The 13872-nt window shown below is 41.1% G+C and overlaps 1 protein-coding gene and 1 long non-coding RNA gene across 2 annotated transcripts in view; one reads left to right on the forward strand and one right to left on the reverse strand.

The window, feature by feature from the left end:
- The window catches only part of LOC134529639 (uncharacterized), a 201350-nt gene that overhangs the window by 151567 nt on the left and 35911 nt on the right, over positions 1–13872 (reverse strand). The gene's annotated exons all lie outside the window — the stretch shown is intronic.
- The window catches only part of LOC134529638 (uncharacterized), a 139005-nt gene that overhangs the window by 1040 nt on the left and 124093 nt on the right, over positions 1–13872 (forward strand). The gene's annotated exons all lie outside the window — the stretch shown is intronic.

The raw sequence follows: 13872 nt of genomic DNA on the forward strand, positions 1-13872 counted from the left end.
CCCCCCCCCCCCAAAAAAAAAACAACTAGACATTTTTACTTTTCCGCTCCAAAGAAAATTTGGTTTCGATTTTATATCGAAAACAAGTGGTGGAGAGTAGCAGTAGATCCAGAAAGCTAATGTATCGAAAGTTTGTGGGTAAAAGGGGAGGGGGGTGGGGGGGTTAAAGTTTGTTTTATAAAAAGTAGACCTAACATCTTCCGCCAATTTTTTTCTTTCAGAAAACGTTGTTTTATACTTGGTAAGTTGCGGTCAGACGGCTTCAGTGCCTGAAGCTTTCCCTCTCCTTGGAGCCGCCATTAGTGGAGCTCGTATTTTACCAAATACTTGTAGATTAAATCTTTTCTTGATATGGCATTTTTTAATATTAGAAATATAAATATGTATGCACTTTGTCAACTTTTATTGTTTTATTTTAGAATTTATTATAAATCTTAAAACAATATGTTTTTAAACCATTCTCAAGACCGGAGATAGAGGAAAAAAAATTTTTTTTTTTCACTATGGATATTTGGATGCAGAGGCCATCGAAATACCAGAGCAGTTTGTATACACAACACATCTCAATCAACAACCACGCACACCAACGCTTTCGTTTCAAATGTGAACAAACGTGCAGGAACAACTGATACAAACATAGTCTTTGTTGTTCCTTGTCCGTGCAAACTCAGATGCATAGCATGAAGTTTACAAGCGGCACCTGTTGTCTAGATGAAATCGCGGAGCGATAAGGGCGACATTGGCTCACGCATCAAACACATCTTCACCTCCACGCGAACGGCACTGAATTAGTATCCAATTTTTTCCGTCCGAAATGTCTCTGTGAATTTAAAAACGTGACCGTAATATTTAATGGCGTGATTATAAAGGTGAAGGTAAACTGTATACATTTGTAGAACTAATTGTGTTGTACGATACCTTTAATACCTTAATAGGATTAGGTTAGTGCATTATAATAACAATTTTCACTACAAAATAATATATTGAACTGAAGAAACAGGAGAAAGAAAATCAAAATACATAAATTCTTAGCAGTTTGTAAACAGAATTATCTGTTTTAAATCTCTAAACGTAATCATCTTAGACGCAGCGAATATGTCTGCCTCACGGGCAAAATATTTCAATTTCAAATGTTTTTGCATGGTTTGCCTATTTAATAACTCGTTAATGGTTATTACTGGCACTTGTGCGAAGGTAAGGTGATTACTTACTCGGCCGGCGATATTAATGCATTAAATTTGAATTACGAAGTCCGGGGTTCGAACTATGTATTTGTGTGCTGGGTTAGTTATCATCTTCGTCATCATCATCAGCAACAAGCAAGGCGAAAAATACGTTAAAATGCATAAGAAAATTTGCTGTCAACAAATGCACCAAAAATAAACATATGTTTACACTTCTTTTGACATTTTAGCCTTAATTTTTTTATATTTCATTTGCAATATTGTAATGGGCGTATTTTCTATTACAGGAAAAACTGTACGTTAACAAACTGATTTTAAAAAAAATATCAGTAGTCCTTAAATGGTGGGATGAGATATATTAATAACTTCAATTATAAAGGAAACTACACTTTTCCATATCGAAATTTGGAGTCATTCACATTAATTTCCCATTGTCTTTTGTTTATCTGGAGCTCCATAGTTGATGTAAAGTTCGTAGTTTTGGTAGACTGGCGATAAATATCACTCAGGATTTGGAAGACGAACATCATGTCTGTATATTTCAAGGGCATGCATGCTACTCGGAAAAGGAGCAAAGCGGTGAGGTGGTAAGACACTGGACTCTAATTCCAGAGCACTCTAGTTCCTGGTCCTTGTATTTGGATGTCATATTTACATGGTTTCCTGAAAGCACCCCAGGCAATTGCCGGGATAGTTTTTTTTACTGTAGGCCATGGCCGAGTCTTGCCTCAATGGTTTGTAAAGTGGCATGTCAACCGTCTCAAATGACCTCGTTTTCGACGAGATATGAAGCGCGAGTAAGCAAGTAACAGTAGCTAGAAACGGAAGGGGGGGGGGGGGGGGGCGATGAGATATCCTTTTAAAAAATCTATCAGTGCCACCAACAAAAGGAGAAAATATGAAAGCAAACATCAGCCAAATAGGTCGTAATTCTCTCCCCCCATGAAATTCTGCGTACGCTCGTGGCTAGTAAGTAAGCTACTCGGACGTCATATTTGGGGAAGTATTTCCAAATCTCATCGCCTTCTTGGCCAAAACCAAACAGTTAGCAAGAATTCAAACGTGTTCACTGTATACGAGACGAGTTGTAGGACGCCATGTCGATTGCAGACGGGGCTTGAAGGTCCGCTGAGCTTGGGCGTAACGTCTCATCGAGAGCGAGGACGTCAGAGATAGATGAACTCAAAACAAGCACAACAAGGAACCATGACGGCATTTGGCTGGAGTTATTTCGGGAAACGACATAAAACCTAAATCAGGATGGCCGGAAAGGCGTTCGGAACGCGGGTGCTCCAGAGAGCAAGTACAGCGTGTTACCACTGCGCCAGCTCGCTCCATGCGGAGCTAGGTGCTGGTTTCTGGGGTCGGGAAATGGCGCCCAAACGTGTGGTACAGCTCCAGCTAACCGCGCACCATTCACTGTCTCCTGCTCGGTGGATATCGCACACAGTCCAGGAAATAATGGGCGCAGGGTGTTGCAGTGTAAAGTACACATAACAAAATATCATATGTTCTCCTTATAGTTTTGATACACATTTTAACTGTTTGTTGTATACCCATGTATGAGGCTATCATTTAGACACCCCAATTATTAATAGCATACTTAATTTGTTGACACGATCAGTTTGTTGTATTTTAAAAGCATTACAAAGACTTTTATGTTTGTCAAGTATGTGAGCTTGTACGCTCGCATGCCGCCGACTCCAGACAAAGTTGTAGACCTTCAGCGCGTCGAGTAGTGGCGGGAGTCGAGCAGTGGCGGGAGTCGAGTAGTGGCGGGTGTCGAGTAGTCGCGGGAGTCGAGTAGTGGTGGGAGTCGAGCAGTGGCGAGAATCGAGTAGTGGCGGGAGTCGAGTAGTGGCGGGAGTCGAGTAATGGTGGAAGTCGAGCAGTGGCGGGAGTCGAGTAGTGGCGGGAGTCGAGTAATGGCGGGAGTCGAGCAGTGGCGGTAGTCGAGTAGTTGCGGGAGTCGAGTAATGGCGGGAGTCGAGCAGTGGCGGGAGTCGAGTAATGGCGGGAGTCGAGCAGTGGCGGGAGTCGAGGTGTGGCGGGAGTCGAGGTGTGGCGGAAGTCGAGCAGTGGCGGTAGTCGAGTAGTTGCGGGAGTCGAGTAATGGCGGGAGTCGAGCAGTGGCGGGAGTCGAGTAATGGCGGGAGTCGAGCAGTGGCGGGAGTCGAGGTGTGGCGGGAGTCGAGGTGTGGCGGGAGTCGAGTAGTGGCGGGAGTCGAGTAGTGGCGGGAGTCGAGCAGTGGCGGGAGTCGAGGTGTGGCGGGAGTCGAGGTGTGGCGGGAGTCGAGTAGTGGCGGGAGTCGAGTAGTGGCGGGAGTCGAGCAGTGGCGGGAGTCGAGTAATGGCGGGAGTCGAGCAGTGGCGGGAGTCGAGGTGTGGCGGGAGTCGAGGTGTGGCGGGAGTCGAGTAGTGGCGGGAGTCGAGTAATGGCGGGAGTCGAGCAGTGGCGGGAGTCGAGCAGTGGCGGGAGTCGAGTAATGGCGGGAGTCGAGCAGTGGCGGGAGTCGAGGTGTGGCGGGAGTCGAGGTGTGGCGGGAGTCGAGTAGTGGCGGGAGTCGAGTAGTGGCGGGAGTCGAGCAGTGGCGGGAGTCGAGGTGTGGCGGGAGTCGAGGTGTGGCGGGAGTCGAGGTGTGGCGGGAGTCGAGTAGTGGCGGGAGTCGAGGTGTGGCGGGAGTCGAGGTGTGGCGGGAGTCGAGCAGTGGCGGTAGTCGAGTAGTTGCGGGAGTCGAGTAATGGTGGGAGTCGAGCAGTGGCGGGAGTCGAGTAATGGCGGGAGTCGAGCAGTGGCGGGAGTCGAGGTGTGGCGGGAGTCGAGGTGTGGCGGGAGTCGAGTAGTGGCGGGAGTCGAGTAGTGGCGGGAGTCGAGTAGTGGCGGGAGTCGAGTAATGGCGGGAGTCGAGCAGTGGCGGGAGTCGAGCAGTGGCGGGAGTCGATTAATGGCGGGAGTCGAGTAGTGGCGGGAGTCGAGTAGTGGTGGGAGTCGAGTAGTGGTGGGAGTCGATTAATGGCGGGAGTCGAGTAGTGGCGGGAGTCGAGTAGTGGTGGGAGTCGAGTAATGGCGGGAGTCGAGCATTGGCGGGAGTCGAGTAATGGCGGGAGTCGAGCATTGGCGGGAGTCGAGCAGTGGCGGGAGTCGAGCAGTGGCGGGAGTCAAGCAGTGGCGGGAGTCGATTAATGGCGGGAGTCGAGCAGTGGCGGGAGTCGAGCAGTGGCGGGAGTCAAGCAGTGGCGGGAGACGATTAATGGCGGGAGTCGAGCAGTGGCGGGAGTCGAGCAGTGGCGGGAGTCGAGCAGTGGCGGGAGTCGAGCAGTGGCGGGAGTCGAGCAGTGGCGGGAGTCGCGGATCGGGGCTGGGAATAGATCCCGTCCTTGCATCCAGACCTCGAGTGGTGCGGCTATTGTCAGACATGGCGGCAGTACAGCAGCGAGGGGTATTTCGGCTGCTTCATTATCAGCGCCCGTACTTCTGCAGCCGAGTGACTTATCAGCGGAGGAGATAGGGCGCCTCTTGGACCCTTGTCGCCTCGTCCTTACAGCCGAGCGCGCACAAGGGCCTCGGCTGTGAAGGGAGCCGCGCCTAGCAAGTCGTACTTGTTGGCGGCGTCTGCAAACTCCTGTATTTAGTAAGAAGATTAAACACGTTTCCTTTGACGTCGGATCCCAACTTTTAAGTTTTACATGTGTTGCACATCACCAGCACCTTGAGCAGGGCTTCTGGGGCGGGGAACAGTGAAAGGTGTCGAGGTGCTTTAAATGCCCAATAAACAGATATTTACCGTTATTTTTAATACAAACTTCAATATTAAAATATATAAACCGCAAGGAATTTACTTTGTGCTTTTATAAAATTAAAATTACATTATTAGATGAGTAAAACGTTTTTGTATTCGGTTCATATCGGTTTATTGAGCCATATTTAAGTAAACAAATATAATTTTCTTTATTGTTGTAGGACAAAGGGCTCTACTCTATTGTTTAATCAAGAACATCTATGCTAACTATCGATTGCTCTTATAACAATTTATTAATTTTTTTTTTAGATACTTTGAGTTGTTAAATGAAATACAAAAATTACAAACCATGTTTTAAGTTCTGCCTCTTGTGTGGAAAAAATGGATTGTTAAAGGAAAACAAAAGATAAACTACAGTGTAAGACTGTAACGTAGTGTAAACAACAGTTCCAGACATATAACCTGCCGAAGGACATGCACTGAACTAGTGGTTACTAAAGCGATGGCGAGGTCGCTGTGAGTCACAGCTGTAAGCTCGCGGCCCTTGGGAAGACTGCGGTGCTGTGTGGCCGTGGTCGCTGAGGCGTCATGTGCCTCAACACCCACGTGTGAGTCGGACCACAGGAGGGACATTGACATGATGGCTAACATTATTACATGTCTTACAACAATAAACAAACATGTAGCCTGGTAGTAACAACACCATGTATTAAGTTATGCAATTTTATCCAAGTTAGGATTCAAACCAATTTTGCACCATTTATTTATACCTTTTGCACAAAATCTGCAGCGCGTGACAAGATCATGGTTTACTTTTTACTAAGCACGATAATAATGACTAAAAGTTAATTTAAAAAATGTACTACTTTAGCATTATCAAATAATTTCGTAAAATAATGCAAAAGAATAAAGCTCAATTTATTAACAAGAAAATGTGCAAATATCCGAAAAGTGGCTTATCATATTTATTTTTATTTTTTTAAATTTATATTAATCCTTTGACAGGACAAGTAAAATAATCTTATTAAAATAATATACTAATTATACATTAAAACAAATAAACACTGCATGTATAAAACACAACATATAATGAGCGGAATGTTATTTGTACTGGCAATTGAGGCAAATTATATTCTTCAATCATTCGAAAACTACAATGGTGAATCTAAGACTCCGACATTAAATATTCTAAGCTCCGGTTATCACAGAGAGATAGAGAAAGAGAGATAAGGAGAGAGAAAGAGAGAGAAATAGAGAGAAATAGAGAGAAAAAGAGAAAGAGAGAGAAAAAGAGAGAAAAAGAGAAAGAGAAAGAAAAAGAGAAAGAGAGAAAAATAGAGAAAGAGAGGGAAGGGCGAGAGAGAGTAGGTGCGTGTGTGTGTGTATAAATAAAGTTCAGTGAAATACATTCAGTCGTTTTGCCCTGACAAAATTCACCGCGAAACTGAGTTCGTGGAGATCTTTACTTCAAACTGTTTGTTTGTATTTTAATTCCATAATAGCAGTAAGTAAGTGAGCAGCAGAGAAGTGAAGCGAACTGTACCAGACAAGATGGCAAGCAAACGGAATGGCTGAAAGCAGCCACAGACAACCTGCTCGCACTCGCATCTATGCTCTAGTACATGACCTCGTGCAGTCGCTGCCCTTGTCCAGTTTCATTTTATTAATTATTCATAATTTCATTTGTTTACTTGACATTACTTGTTTATAAAGATAGTTTTGCAAAAGCTAACATTTTAAAGACTTTTAATTTTTCCAGGCTTCAATGTGGCTATTATTGTGTGTGTTCAGTTATAACAGTTTAATTATATCAAGATACAATGAATAGTCACCACGTAGTTGTATTCAGAGCTGTAATTATACCCACTAATTTAAAATAAACTATGTATTTTTTATTTACCTTTAATACAACCAGTGATTTTATTAGATGGATATTTTTCCTGACTATCGTAACCACGGGAGGAAAATATAATTATACCAGTATATTATAAATTAAACGCGCAATTTTTTCACCTAAGCTTATTTGTTTTCAAACGCATCACCCAATCCCAAATAATTTTCAATCAAAATTATTTACAATAAATACCAGTACATAACATTATTTTTATAATGCACAATGGTTTATCAAACGTAAATATTTGTACATACACGGATCCTGGCGATCCTTAACGTAAATCCTGCGGGACAAATCTAACCATCGTTTCAGTGAAGAGCGACTGAAAATATTTTAGTAGAATGAAATCATACTAAACCAACCGGATAAAGTCGTAACATTTCTAAAAGGCTAAATTTTGTCAGCTACCTTAACAAGGATGAATAGTTTTTAAAGTTATACTACACAACGCGTGGTTAATAGTTTGTAATAGTATGTTTAGCAAATTGTAACGAAGGATGTTTTACCTTGGATTACAAACTTTATTTCTTATCGCCTAATCAACTTCCAATTGTTACAGTACTAAAAAAAAAAAAATGTTTAACCCCACATTTGATTTGACCTGGGTAGGAATAGCGATCTAACCAACCAGACTTCAGTTTTCCATGATTCCCCGAATCACTTCAGTAAAACTGTGGGATATTTCTTACCATGATGCCGCTATCCTAGTTTCCCAGCAATGTCACGCTGCATGTGTCTGCCTCTAACGACCTCGGTGCTCGCTGATGGCATAACATAAAGCCCATAAGAAAGGCACTCCTCTTGCCATGATGCCGCTATCCTAGTTTCCCAGCAATGTCACGCATGTGTCCGCCTCTAACGAACTCGGTGCTCGCTGATGGCAAAACGCAAAGCCCACAAGAAAGGCTCTCCTCTTACCATGATGCCACTATCCTAGTTTCCCAGCAATGTCACGCTGCATGTATCCATCTCTTAACGACCTCGGTGCTTGCTGATGGCAAAACATAAAGCCCACAAGAAAGGCACTCCTCTTGCCATGATGCCGCTATCCTAGTTTCCCAGCAATGTCACTCTGCATGTATCCATCTCTTAACGACCTCGGTGCTTGCTGATGGCAAAACATAAAGCCCATAAGAAAGGCACTCCTCTTGCCATGATGCCGCTATCCTAGTTTCCCAGCAATGTCACTCTGCATGTATCCATCTCTTAACGACCTCGGTGCTTGCTGATGGAAAAACGTAAAGCCCATAAGAAAGGCACTCCTCTTACCGTGATGCCACTATCCTAGTTTCCCAGCAATGTCACGCTGCATGTATCCATCTCTTAACGACCTCGGTGCTCGCTTATGGCAAAACGTAAAGGCAATAAGACAGGCACTCCTCTTACCATGATACCACTATCCTAGTTTCCCAGCAATGTCACTCTGCATGTATCCATCTCTTAACGACCTCGGTGCTCGCTGATGGCAAAACGTAAAGGCAATAAGACAGGCACTCATCTTACAATGATTCCGCTATCCTAGTTTCCCAGCAATGTCACGCTGCATGTGTCCGCCTCTTAATGACCTCGGTGCTCGCTGTTGGCAAAACGTAAAGCCCATAAGAAAGGCACACCTCTTACCATGATACCACTATCCTAGTTTCCCAGCAATGTCACGCTGCACGTGTCCACAGTCGGCGAGACGTAACGCCCATAAGAAAGGCACTCCTTTTTCGTAACTCGGCGAAAGAATCTTTCAATCCCCTTTAAGTGGTGTGCTCAGCGAGTAGGTTTATGACCCAACATTTAAAATACATATGCACTAAAGAATCCAATACTTGATAGCACGCCATTTATATAATTTGAAGTAATGTCATGATTTAGTTACAGTTTACATGTCACGTGAAAGTTAAATGTTGTAAAGCATTGCGTTGTCCTCAATTCTTTATGGTTACTTCCAAATGGCTACGTGAATGTATGGTGGTTTCGCCATGAAATTAAAAATAATAAATTTCTTGAAGAGCATAGAAGAGTTTAAATGCCAGGTAAAATGGGTAGTAGCTATCTTAAAGAAACTAGCACTCGCCTCACATGCCTGCTTTCCTAACGTCACGTGAACTATACGCAAGCTGTACGTCGTCCGGATAAAAATATAATCATCGCTTCCAGAATGCAAGTGTCGGCATCATTTAAACATTATTTTTTAGCAAAGATCATGCTTTAGGTGATACTAAATAGTATTTTATACATATTACAGGATAATAACATTCTTTCCCTAACAAATACACCCATGCCAAGGGCCCACAACCCCAGGATGAATAGATAAGGTCCATACACGGCCGAAGCCTGCTGTAACTATGCACTTTTATCAAAGCACTTTTTTACCCATATGGTAAAAAAATCCCTAGGAGTTTTTAAATTCTCGCTAGATGGGTGTCTAAATAGTTGTTCAAAAAGTACATTGAATATATGTAATGATTCATTGCTCTTAATTGCATTCGCGATATTTAATTTGATCCGTGATTCCACTAAAGAATACTACCATCGCCTCTGAGGAGAATGACGAGGTATTTGTTTTTATATTAAAAAGGCAGCCTTATTTTTGATGGAACTACCATGCGTAGCCAATTGGAAAGGCTGCATTTTGGACAGCCCTCGGCTCGCTGGGAATGTGAAGTGCGGCTGCCGGGCCAGAGGCATGTTTGCAACCTTTGAAAAATATTCCCACCAGAAACTTAGTAAAACATAAGTAGAACTGAATTTTAGTCGGAAGTTCTTAGAATGAATCCACTTTTATCGCAACTTTCGTGCAAATATATGTTTAAAAAATGGTTATTGATATTATATTAACTCGCTTTAAAAAATATTCACTTACAGATTTGCGATGGTATTTGAAGTCTGGTAATATAGCGTGTGTATTGGAATCTCACAGGCTACTTTTGATTTATAGTGTATGTACACCATAAATCTTCGTCGTATGCTGAATGTCCACTGCTTCCAGTAATATTCTGCATCTATCTATATGTGACTCTATTTGTCTTTTTTTCCCACACATTTTCCTTATCTTTTTTTTTTCCAGAAAAAAAATATTTGTAGGAGTCTATTTTGGCAAAGATATTTTGCGGTGGCGACAAAACTATGTTCTTCAGTGTAGCAACGTAACATCTAGACTCCCCACCAGTGGTTACTACTGTCCAACTGAAACATTGCCCCAATCGTCCAGGGCTGGTTGTAAAACCACTAGGGTGGCAGCACTGGGCCAGAGGGGGAGCGTGGCGGGTTATCGCAGTCGCCGGCGATAAACACGCCACTGTTTCAGCTGCCGCAGCCGGAAACAAAGCTAACTGCGGTGCGCGCCGAGTTGAGGCCCCGAACGTCACGCACGCCGGTAAACAAACTCGCGGCCGCAGCCGTCGCTAGCGCTGGCACGTGCCATTCGACAAACCGCTCTGGTAGCACGCGCGCAGGCTCGTACACTCTCGTTCTCGCCCAATTGGAAAACTGGAATTTCATTGGAGAATTTTCTATTATTAAAATGTTAACATGAAATTTTAGAAATGCGAATGATTTTACAATTTTAACAACCTTTTAAAATCACGGGAATCAAAAGGCACCTTTCAAACTGTCAAACAACCACAATATTCTAGTTAAAAGATGTACTGTATTAATTTTTTTTTATCTTCATACATTTCAGTTTACCAACTCGCAAAAAAATAAATGTGGAATATGTTTTGCTAATCTTGTCGGCTAGAAATTGTGTACACACACCATTGCGTAGCGATTTTATAGCCCACATTATGTCAAGAACTTCTAAAATTATTATTAGCTGTTAAAAATTGTTTACTTTAACGCTGAAAATTTGTTTATGACGTTGCCTAATTGAACTGCATGACTCTGTTCACCTAACGTATTATTATTGTACCAAACCAGTGTTTTATATTTATCGCATAACGCCAAAACTGCTCATCGGATTTAAATGATAATTTCTAACAGCCTAGATACAGTCCAAACACTCAATAGCATATATGATAATGTTATTTCAGAAACTTAAGTAGTTCCTATGAAATAATTAAAATAACATTATAAATGAAATAGCTTTAACTCACCTTAAAAAAACGTAGCTAATCTCTGAAAAATTAAGCTTCAGGATAAAAAAAAATACACGAAACACAAAACTAAATTATCATTAGAGACAGGAAAAATTCGCGGGTTCATTTCGCGATAGGCTAGAATAGCTTCAGTGATTGGAACACAGTTTGCCTGAAGGACTGTGAGCCAATGAATGACCCTCAACGTAAGAAGTATCGAATCATAAGCATTCCAGTTAGCAGGTGTCACAAGTCAGTAGCCAATGAGCTGGTGTATTATTCCCGCGTACATAGAGGATCGTGGAGTCCATCCTAGAGGCCATTCAAACAGCGAATTTTTCCAGTCCCTACTAATTGTTTATTTTAAATTACAAAGTTTTCTAAGATTCTAAGATTATTTTTGAACTGTCGGTTACGTCTACGACCTTGACTCCTTGATGCTCGTGTTGGAGCTAGGTGACCCCTGGTAACTAGGGACCGGAAAAATTCGCGGGTTCAACTTCAATGACCTGTACGATGAACTCCATAGTTCTACGTACACACGGTCAAATTTCACCCACTCATTGGCTGCTGTCTTGTGAGACGTCCCAACGTAGCAGCCTGTGATTCGATAGAGCTTTGGTTGAGTGTTTCTCATTGGCTCAGAGTCATCCAGGTGAGTTGTGAGCCAATAGCAGAGGCAGCACTGAGGTATAACTATTTGTATTTTAGCCTATCGCGAAATGAATTCGCGAATTTTTCCGGTCTCTACTGGTAACTCACCGGTGCAGCGGGGTTTCCACGGCAGGCTATCATTTGGTGGTTTGCCAGTACATAGGGGCAGGCATTTTTCGCGAAAAGATCTGAACACTTATTAGACTGCAACAAGGTATACCCGCACCTGTGGTTTCTTCCTTGTGATTGGCGGCCGTCTGCGAGAGAAGTCGTGTCCTTGTATGACCGAGCCACTCAGGACGCGTTTACTTCCGCACTAAATCACTGTGATTGGTGTTGTAACAATCGATATGTACCTGGGAGAAACCCACCCAATCACGAAACACAGATGATGCTACAGTGTTTTAACTTTCAGCTAGTCTCGAAATCTTTTCGCGAAATCTGCATGCCCCTACAAATTGTTTCGTTTTACGTTAATTTTTTAGTAGAAAATGTATGCAAGTTGAAAGGAGTACCTAATGTATATGCGTTTGAAACAATAACACGGTAATGAAGTAAACCACTAGAGATGAGTAACGAATAAAAATATCGCCCAGCGTGCCTAAATGCATGAATAATCTTTGTTACGGAATAGAACCAACCAGTAAATGACGAAAAAGAGAAATAGTTTAATATACAGTTTTTTCTGCTCTCGCCTAGCTGTAATTGAAAAATAAACTTCCTGGATATCACTTCAGTTATACTTAAGTGACAGTATTGTAAGTCTAACGAGGAATTAGGATACTGTGGATACTTCACAATATTATTTCAAATGGAATAATATCTATAGTGACAACGAAAATGCAAACTGACGTAAAGTATTTCCGATCGCAAAAAATAAAACTTTATATAAGTGATACAATTATTAATTTATTTTTAGAATTCTGTGAAAATGTGGACTGTTATGAATTTCCGCTAACTGACTCTAGAACTAAATTACCTAAAATGAAATAATATCAGAAGTATAAATCTTAAAAACTTTGATATGACAATTTCTTTTTTAACATTCTCTGTCAAGATAATACGAAATGACACTGGTAATTAAAACCATATAACATATTTTGATAAAATATTTTTTAATCAGTCTTACTAAACGTATTTGAGTAAAATACGGTTTGTAAACAGATTCCAGTAATTCTCAGCAAAAATAAATAAATTTCAAGACATTGTATTGACGGAATTAACAATAATGAAAAAAAAAAAAAAAGAATTACCACAGGATCGTAAATTTATTTTAAAGAAAGCAATAAAATTTCATATATAACAAATAAAAACTATATATTACCTATAGCCATTTCTGCCGACTAATTTGTTTAGCTTTCTTTTGTGTAAAAAAGTTGGAAAATATTTGGAATATTTTTAGTTACCTACTGATTACACTGATTTTCAAAAAAATGAAGATAATTTCAAACGCGTGTTTGAAATCTTGAATTCAAATATAATTTTTTTTTTTTTTCGTTTTGCTTACAAATAGTTTCCGAGTGGAGAGCATGATTTATTTCTAAGTAAAGGTTAAGAAGTAACTCAATAATTGGCTGAAAAGGATTTTTGGAACTAGTATTGTCGAATTATTATTCTAGAAAATCCAGCTTTAAACGTACAAATATTTAATAAGTAAAAGACATTATACTTGGTGGCACATTTTACCACCAAGCTGCCCTACAAACATTGTGCGCTAAGTCTTGTAACCTGACGCGTGGTAGATTACCTCTAGCCAATGATAATCATTCATCGGTAGTACGAATCTCACGTGGATCAGTGAAACGTGTAGATGTCGTTTAACACAAAAGTTAGGAAAATAACTTACCATCCCTTTAAGTATTATTATAGAACTGATCTGGATGCGGTTTAGACTCAGTCATAAGAAATGTATTTTGTTATTTGATTAGGTGTCTGTCTCTCTCTCAATAAAGCACTTTATGTATTATTTACATCCTGCTGATCAATAATCAGAACATGATGTCCTACGATATAATATTTGTCGATACACCCATATCTACATTCATTTATAGAAAAGGGAAAATAAAATGGGTACTAAGTAGAGCATTACATTCAAAAAGTTTACAAATAAAGTACATAATACTTAACAATGAGCCAAAATAAAATGATTGCGCAAGCTATTCCACTATTTAATTAACATTAGAACAACATTAATCATTATAGAAAATACTTATTTGCCCGCTAAATTTTTGAATATCATCTTGTAACATTTCTTTATTACAGAAACAAATGCGGATGTGATATGGTCTTGTATAATTATACTAAAGAAGAAATTAAATTAGCTACCAATTTAA

Source organism: Bacillus rossius, chromosome 2 (genome assembly GCF_032445375.1).
Source record: "Bacillus rossius redtenbacheri isolate Brsri chromosome 2, Brsri_v3, whole genome shotgun sequence".
In the NCBI taxonomy this organism is placed as follows: domain Eukaryota; kingdom Metazoa; phylum Arthropoda; class Insecta; order Phasmatodea; family Bacillidae; genus Bacillus; species Bacillus rossius.